The sequence below is a fragment of the Equus przewalskii genome, chromosome 6 (genome assembly GCF_037783145.1).
Source record: "Equus przewalskii isolate Varuska chromosome 6, EquPr2, whole genome shotgun sequence".
Taxonomy (NCBI): domain Eukaryota; kingdom Metazoa; phylum Chordata; class Mammalia; order Perissodactyla; family Equidae; genus Equus; species Equus przewalskii.
Window position 1 is genome coordinate 27,234,680 of NC_091836.1, and position 9,806 is coordinate 27,244,485.

Genomic DNA, 9,806 nt, shown 5'->3' on the forward strand with positions numbered 1-9,806 from the left:
CAGAGTTAAAACAAAATAGACAGTGTTTAAAGTAACGGGCCCGAAGTAAACCTTCAATTCTGATCCAGGACCCACTGCATTCTAACACTGTGACCTTGGCTAATAATCTCCATGACCCCTAGCTTCTTATCAACCTCATAGGTTGGTTGTGAGGACTCAAGAGAAGATTTAGGTAAGAGTTCAGAAAATTTAAATAATCGCTTTCACAGAGCCCACCAGAGGATTGCTGAAAGAATTTTTAAGTGCTCCAAAGTTGAGAGCAAAAATCTTTTAGAGTGGGAAGGTGCTCAGAGAAGGGAGAGGTGGGCGCGAGATAAAATGGGACACCCTGTGGCTGAACTTCCCAATTCACCAGGTGTCTGCTCGGCCAGAGCCTACCGCGGATCAGGCACCGCGCTTTCCTTAAGGTAGATCAGAGGACCAGGAAAATGAGTTTCTCCAAAACCAAACCAGACCGAAGAATTCCTATTTTACCTAATAGACAGCCATTTAAGCTTTTTCCCCCCAACTTATTTTTAAGGTATAATATGCACACAGTAAAATACAAAAATTGCACATATCTTCAGTGTACAGCTCAAGGATTTTTTTGATGTATATGAATGCCCCTGTAACCACCACCTAGATTGTTAACTGTCCTATCATTTTATTTTGTAAATTTTCAAATCTATAGAAAAGTTGCAAGAATACTCTTCAACTTGCAAATGTTAATATTTTGCTATATTTTCCTAATCTCTCTGTATAAATATATGTACGTGTTGTCAGGGAGGGAGAAATTCCCCTTTCTACCCTTCTTATGTTCTTATGGCTGGACTGATAATAAAACTGACACAAGACCAGATTAACAGGAGAAAACCCCAATTTAATTACATACACACGGGAGAATCATGAAAATGATGCTCAAAGAGGGAACGAAGCGGGCAGTGTGTATATCTTTTTTTTAAAGATTGGACCTGAGCTAACATCTGTTGCCAATCTTTTTTCTTCTTCTTCTTCTTCTCCCTAAGCCCCCGAGTACATAGTTGTATATTCTAGTTGTAGGTCCTTCTGGTTGTGCTATGTAGGACACTGCCTCAGCATGGCCTGAGGACTGGTCCTAGGTCTGTGCCCGGGATCCCAAGCCTCGAAACCCTGGGCCGCTGAAGCGGAGCACGCAAACTTTACCTGGCCATGGGGCCGGCTCCATGTATATATCTTTTTACATGAAGAAACAATAAATTTGTGAGGAACTGCCAGGGCAAAGAAACAGATTTGGGGTACATAATTAATGAGGAATTTAAACAGAATTTAGGCTTGAAGTAGTAAATAAACAGGGTTTGTCTATGCAGGCTTCTTCGCCCTGCATCCCGCAGCTCTGGTGATAAGGATGCAGGAGAGCACCTTTCACACGGGAGATTTACTTCCAGCTTTCAGAGAGACAAAGGAGGGTCGGAGCGCTCTTCTTGTATCGGGCGCTTCTCCAGTGACTTTAATTTGAAATAATCAATATGCAATCGTGGAACATTTTGACGCAGCCTGTCCTGGGCCCCAACGATGTATTTGTTGTTGAACCATTTGCAAGTTAGTTGCAGACACTGTGAAACTTCACCCCTATGTGTTTCGGCCTGTGTTGCCTTAAAAACAGGGATAATCTCCTACATAACCACATACAATTTCTGACACTCAAGAAATGTATTCGTTAATATATAGTCCACATTTAAATGTCTCCAATTTTCCCAAAGATGTCTTTTAAAGCTTTTTTTAAAATCCAGAATCCAATCAAGGATTATACATTACATGTAGTTATAATTCTTTACTCTCGTATAATCCCCTTTTAAAATCTTTCATGAGGCATTCTGCAGTGGTGCCGCTTGGCCGGTGGCAGGTTGCAGGCTGCTGGCGTGCAGGCTGAGGAGAACAGCAAGTGGGTTCAGCATTTCCCTTCCGGGTCCCCAAAATGATGAGTGCTGTCAGGGAGTCCATCCGCCTGAGGTGAAGCATTCAGCCTTCCCCAGACGGCAATCTTGGATCTTGTAATTAGGAGGCAGCAGACTTAGGGGAAGAGGACAAGAAAATTAATGAAGATGAGGAGTCTCAATATCAGCAAAATATGGACAGTAAATTCTCAGGAAGATATAGATGACATTGTGACCTTGGCTTCAGTGAAGTAGAAGGTCATCATGGAGAAGGCGATGTGGCTGGAGACGATGATTGACCTGACCCTGAAAGTCCAGATGGCTCTGAAAGTGATTCACAGAGAAAAACGAATCTGTTGAAGAACACCAAGCTGCTGAGCGCCCTGATGAAGTGGAGGTTTCCAAAAGCAAAAAAGGTACAAAAAGCAACTGTAAAATGATGTTTCTTAAGTCCAGTGGTTCATAACTCCCAAACACTTAGTCTTTGCATAAAAAGCAAGCCTTATTATCATAATGCACAGTGGAGGACTACTTATAGAGCATAGACTTTTGTATTATGTATATATACTTATTTTTTTGGTGAGGAAGATTGGCCCTGAGCTAACATCTGTTGCCAATCTTCCTCTTTTTGCTTGAGGAAGATTGTCACTAAGGTAACATCTGTGGCAATCTTCCTCTATTTTGTATGTGAGATGCCACCACAGTATGGTGTGATGAGAAGTGCATGGTCTGCTCCTGGGATCCAAAGCTGAGAACCCTGGGCCACTGAAGCAGAGCGCAGGAACTTAAGCACTATGCCACCAGGCTGGCCCATGTATTATAACTTTTTTTAAGTTACTTTTAAATCATTACAAAGAGTGTTTGCTTTCAGAAGTCATGCCCACACTTCTATGGGCATGACTATAACCATTTTTGTAAAGAATAAGAGTTGTATCAAATAAAAAATAAATACGATAATCAATTTCCTTTCATTTTACCATCACCAAACCTCTACTCTCACCTTTTTACCCATTCATACTCAGTTATGGGGGAGATATTATTTTCTGTTTGTGGTAGCTGTTTCATCTTTTTTTGTTCCTTCATCTTTTTCTCTTATAAAAAAGTTTATCTGGGGGGCTGGCCGAGTGGCATAGTGGTTGGATTTGCGCACTCCGCTTCAGTGGCCCGGGGTTCGCAGGTTCGGATCCTGGGTGCAGACCTAGCACCACCATGGCTTGGCGGGATCCCACAGAACATAGAGGAAGATTGATACACATGTTAGCTCAGCGACACTGTTCCTCGAGCAAAAAGAGGAAGATTGGCAACAGATGTTAGCTGAAGGCCAACCTTCCTCACAAGAAAATAAATAAATAAAATAAAGGAAATATTTGAAGCTATCAGAGACCTACCAAAGCAGAAAGTTATCAATTAGCTTTTGCAATTAGCTATTATTATACAACAAAAGCACCCCAAAACTTAGTTGCCTGAAACAATAATAAGCGTTTTATTATGGCTCACAAGTCCATGGGTCAATTGGACAGTTCTGCTGATCCAAGCCAGGCTCAGCTTATGTGTCTGCAGTCAGCTGGTGGGTTGGCTGGTGTTGGCTGATCTAAGATGGGCCCAGATGAGACAACCCTCTCTGCTCCGTGTGATATTGCATATTCCAGCAGAGTAGCGTGGATTGGTTATCACGGCGAGGGTCTGAGACAGAATAGAAGCATGCAAGCCTTCTGAGGCCGAGTTCCAGAAGTGGAACAATATTGCTTCTATTGTCTTCTATTGGCCAAAGCAAGCTATAGGATCACTCAGGATTCAAGGGATGGGGAAATAGACTTCACCTATGATGGGAGGAGTTGCAAATTCACATTGCAAAAGTTGTGCGTGAAGAATTGTAGCCATTTTTGCAATTGATCTTCCACAGGGTTAAGATCCCAGAGTAAAGAGAAGCCCAGAGAAGTAAGGCCAACGTTTGGTGGTGTTTGCATCAGCACTGCATTTACCAATTCAAAAGAAGCTCCTGAGAGGAAGGGACGCTCAGCACAGCCTTCAGAATTCTAGGACTGGGGGGATGAAAATTGGGGTTCAACTCCCACCAGGAAGGCATCCTGAAAAACAGCCCAGGCATTACATTTGGACCCCTGAGGGGTTGTATTCTAGGAACAAAGATAAACGTGAAATATACCAACCTTGCCGAAGAATATAGTCCAGTCAAATCAGCTCAAACTCTGGCTGGACTAAGGCAGTGGTCTCCAAGTGTAATCTTCAGATCCCTGAGGGGTCAGAGAGATCAAAACTATCTTCATGATAATATTGAGATGTAATTTGCGGGGTTTTTTTTCAGCATATCAATGTCTTCGCTGATTGTGTAAAAGCAATAGACTAAGCAAAAGATAAAAGTAAAAGATTAAGCTGCTGGCCCTTTGAGTGAATCAAGGCAGCGGCATCAAACCATACTAATAATCGTTGGTTTCTTCACCACCACACGCTCAAAGTTATTCTTTTTAAAAAAAGCCAGTTTCACTTAAGACTGTCCATGATGAATCAGGAAAAAATCGTTAATTTTATTAATTTTCAACTCTTGAGTACACGTGCTTTTAATATTTTGTGTGATGAAATGTGAAGTATGCCTAAGACACTTCTGCTGCTTATGAAAGTACAATGGTTGTCTGAGAAAAACTATGTAATTGTTTGAGTTGTGAGCTGAACTAGCCTCTTCTTTCATGGAACACCACTTTTACTTGAAAGAACAATGGAGAGACAAACTATGGTTGTCCAGACTTGGGTATTTGGAAGGCATTTTCTCCAAAATGAACAAAGTTATCCTGTCACTTCAAGGAAAAAGAACTGGTAGTATTTGTTGCCAAAAATAAAATTTGAGCTTGACGGTTTCCCACTCTTTTAACACTTTTCCAATGAGACCAGTGGTGATATTATCAAATATCAATTTTTAGTATTGTGTAACGAAACGTGCTAGCATTTGGAAGAGCTGCATGATGCAGTAAACCAACGTCTTCCGCGTGACCAATGCACGATGTTAAAAAATCTTTTATGGGTAACACACCCATTCAAAGTGCAAGATAGACCAATAGATTTTAATTTAACAAAATATGAAAAGTTTATTGGGACCGGCCCTGTGGCCAAGTGGTTGGGTTCGTGTGCTCTGCTTCAGCAGCCCAGGGTTTTGCCTGTTTGGATCCTGGGCGCAGGCGTGGCACCGCTCATCAGGCCGTGTTGGGGTGGCATCCCACATGCCACAACTAGAGGACCCACAACTGGGAATACACAACTATGTACTGGGGGGGGGGGGTGGGGTGGGGGGCGGGCTTTGGGAGAGAAAGGAAAAATAAAAATCTTTAAAAGAAAAAGTTTATTGGCTTGGTTTCAGATTTCACATTGTAACCAGTCTTTAAGAAACTACTGCTTGTCTAGTGTAGTATCAAAAAAGAATATTCACAAAAGTCAGAAAAAACTGTTAAACTACTCCTCAATTTCCACCTAAATATCTCTGTGAAACTGGAAATTCTTCATATACTTCAGCCAGAACAACGCCGGCTGTAGCTTGAATGCAGAAGCAGGTATGAGAAAACAGCAGTCTTCTTTTAAGCCAGACATTAAAGAGATGTGCAAAAATGTAAAACAATCTCACTTTTCCCACAAATTTTAAAAATATAATTATTTTGCATAAAAATGTTATTTACATTGACATTTAATAGTAGATTTATTAGTGTTACTCTAAGATGTATTCATAAGTAAATATTTTTTAAATTTCTCAGTGTTAATCTTGTACTATGAAAGCTATGGATAGATATAACCCACAGAAGCAATATTTCTTTGGAGCCCTCAATAATTTTTAAGAAGGTGAAATGGTCCTGAGGTCACTGGATTAAGATCATCTTCCTTTACCCTTAAAAGTGTCTCTGTTTTCAGATGACATGATTTTATACATGGTGTTGACCTTAAAACTGAAAGTTATTTTACCAGCAAAAACAGGTTTATTCGGGAAAGCAAAGAATTGCAATTCAGAACATGTAATCTATGGCAAACCACAGACAAGTCCAGAGAAGAAGGAGAAGAATGTTCTTTTATAGAAGAGAAGGTGGAGTTGAGAGGGGCTGTTATAAACCAAAGTCCACTGGAGGAAACTGGGAGTTCAAAGTGTGGTGGGTTTTCATTGGCTGAGTTGTGACAGTCTCTCATTGGCTGGGCTGTTGCCAGGCAAGAAGAAAATCTTCCTTCCTCCTGCTGGGGTAGCAAAGCTGACTACTTTCTGTTGGGCCTGCACTCGACCTCAAAGGGTTGGGTATGAGAGCTCTCCCTTCTGGCCTCCTAACTCCATTTTTTTGTGTATGTGAGGAAGATTGGCCCTGAGCTAATATCTGTTGCTAATCTTCCTCTTTTTGCTTGAGGAAGACTGTTGCTGAGCTAACATCTCTGCCAATCTTCTATTTTATGTGGGATGCTGCCAAAGTATGGCTTGATGAGTGGTGCTAGTTCTGCACCTGGGATCTGAACCTGCAAACTCTGGGCTGCCAAAGTGGAGCGTGCAAACCTAACCACTACACCACTGGGCCGGTCCCCTAACTCCATTTTAAATGAAGTTTCTGTTTGTTAATTTTCACATTTATTCCTTTTGATCAAGATCTTTCTCTGAAAGCATCGCTGATCAAGAGGTTTCTCCAGATTCAGGAAGGACCTTTCCTGGGTGTCATGTCCCACACTGGACGGAAATTGTACAGATTGGAAACCTATGGAGGTCACAGTCAAGTAACAAGAAAGGGTAGGAGGGAGAACTCTCAGGTCTTCCCCTCTATAGTCCATATTTATCAAGATTGTAAGCACTAGAGGTCATTTGCCTGTTGGGTACATCATTTTTACAAAGGATAGGCAACAAGTACAGAATCAAAAGTAACGTGACAATTCAAAATTGTATAATGGTTCTAAACCAGGACCCTAGGCCTAAAGGTAGCCAACTGAATAAATACTTATTAGCATTTATTCCAACTTAGGGGAGAAAAGTTCTTCCTAGGGAGGCAAACCCAGAGTTGTGTATGCCTCAGGAAGTCCCCACTTAAAGCAGCCATGAAAGCAAAATAAAACAGTGAATACAGCAAGAACACACTCATACTGAAAGAATTAATCAAAATACATTTGGGAAGATACAGTGCAGGAATAAACATAAAGCAGTAGCTGATAAACTCTTAACAAAAATAACAAAATTTCAAAGTTGCTTTCAAACACTGTTGTTATCAAAGAGAACTGTTTGGAACCAAATGGATTATCAACAATACAGCCTGTAAGGTTGTAAATCCAGAGACCATGAATCTCGATAAGAATCCAGAGTCTGTTAATAGTCCAGATGGAAGAAAAATTTCTGCGAATCCTGACCTTCTAACCCTTCAGAAAGGGCAAGTGAAAAGATTAATTTGCCATGGGATTGTGATGATGTTTTTTCCAAAAGGCTGCCATCAGAAGAAGAGGTCTCCCCCTTTCATAAAGGATTGAGAAATGCAGACAAGAGTATTCCCCGTCCAAGGAGGAGACGGAGAAAGTAAGATAAGAAGCAACAGTGAGTAAAAGGTGTAGAGGCCTGAGTTGTTCATCTTGGGAACGCTGTCCACCTCAGATTTACACTGCTTCTCTTCCTAGTCAATCTGACTTGGAGGTTTCCAGTGATTGTACAGGACCAGATGTCAGGTGGAGCCTCCATTAGCTGTGAGATGTGAACCCAAGGTTCAGGTTCCCTGAAGTTTGGCTGCCATCTGGGTAGTGAGGAGGACCTGGTATAGTCCCTTCCAAGGATTCAAGGGCAGTAAGAAAATTGGAAATATCAGTTTGGAGAGTCATAAGTCAGACATTTAAGGAAACCAGGAGATTTTAGGATCTAGTCCAGCTTACAGGTATATAAAAAAGTCTTAAAGATAATTCATAGAAATAGAATTTAATATCTACAAAGGTGTAAACATGTTGTTTCTCTCCATGATTACTCCCATTTATCAAGGATAATCATAGTGAAACTAAGTCTATGTAGATCTTTCTTGAATATGACATTCCATTCAATAGCCAATGTTTCCTATTGCATCCTGTCATAAGGAGAACAGATTCTCATTGAATTTATGTGAATACATGTATTGTCATGAAAAGAATCTTCAGAGTTTCTGAATTCTGGAGGGATCAGGTAAGGAGAAAAGATGAATATTTTAACCCTCATTGTAAAGATACATCTTCTCAAAGGAGAGGAGAAAAGAGGGTTCTTCAAATCCAGTTCAGGGTGATGATCTTAAGGTGATCATACACCTGCATTTTAAAGTATTTGTCAAGATCTTTTCCATGAATTTCTCTGAAGATAAAACATATTTGTAAAACGCCAGAGTAAAATGAAAACTGTCTGTAAAAGACAAAAGACTTAAAAATAGCAATGGTTAGAGATCTGATTAGACAAGTAAATTTGGTCTTTTCTGTGAAAATATGGAAGGTCACATAGCTGTAAAGAGCCTTAGCTTTTCTTAATAGATAAGACTCAGCTTTTACCATAAAGCACAGGAAATAATTTTGATACAATACTAAATGGTAAGAAAGAAAACCTTTCAGTCTTTAATGGGATCAGACCAATAACTCAAGAAAATTTTGTCCTTTTAGCAGATGAAAGAAAATTAAGTTCTAGTTTTATGTAAGTACGCTATTGATAGTAAAGCTTACTTTAAAACCTTTATGTTTGGGGCCACCCTGTGGCCAAGTGGTTAAGTTCGTGCACTCTGAATTGGTGGCTCAGGGCTTCACCAGTTTGGATCCTGGGCGTGGACATGGCACTGCTCCTCAAGCCATGCTGAGGCGGTGTCCCACATGCCACAACTAGAAGGACCCACAACTAAAAAACATACACAACTATGTACTGGGGGGCTTTGGGGAGAAAAAGGAAAAATAAAATCTTTAAAAAAACAAAACAAAAAACCTTTATAGCAATTTTATTTAATCTTTTCCAGCTTGATCACATATAATATTTTTTTCCAAAGATTTCTGTTTCACAAATCTTTCACAACTTTCTTTTTCTTCAACAAAAATATATCTCCATACCTCACATCTTTTTTAACCAAAAATGCACGTCCTACTTTCTTTGCATATGGAGATATTTCCCCTTATTCTCTAGAAGCTTTAATCACGTATATTAATTAGAATTCTTAACCATTAGAATCCTTGATTCCAAGTGAAAACTAAGAAGTAAGCAATTACAAACTGGCAAATTTAGAAATACATGTCATAATTTTTAGAAGCATATAACCCTTTAAATAATGTAATCTTTCAATGTCACACAGGAAACAGGACAAGGTTACTAACAGATTGAAATTTATCTTTAGTTTCTTTGTAAAGGAAGCCAAAAATGGATAAACTTATCTCGGAATGATTTAGACATTCAATGAGTTCCCATCATTTAATTTAACTTAGCAACCTTTAAGGTTTCAGGTTATCTAAAAAGATTTGGGGAAGCTATTTAAAAGGTTCACCTAGAAGCTTTGTCCTATTTATATCCACTTAATTTACTTGTTTTTAATAATTATGTTTAGATTTCTTACAAAATTTTTATCATACCAAGTTATTTTTCTTGCTGATGAATTTTTTAACAGAGATAACATGAGGGGCTGGCCCTGTGGCTGAGTGGTTGAGTTCGCGCACTCCACTTTGGCAGCCCAGGGCTTTGCTGGTTCAGATCCTAGGCATGGACCTGGCACTGCTCGTCAGTCCATGCTGAGGCGACATCCCAGATAGCAGAACCAAAAGGATCTACAACTAAAATGTATAACTATGTACTGGGGGGCTTTGAAGGAAAAAGAAAGGGGAAAAAAAAAAAAAAGAAGATTGGCAACAGATGTTATCTCAGGTGCCAATCTTAAAAAAAAAAAAGGAGAGATAACATGAATTTATTTGACTAATAAGCCC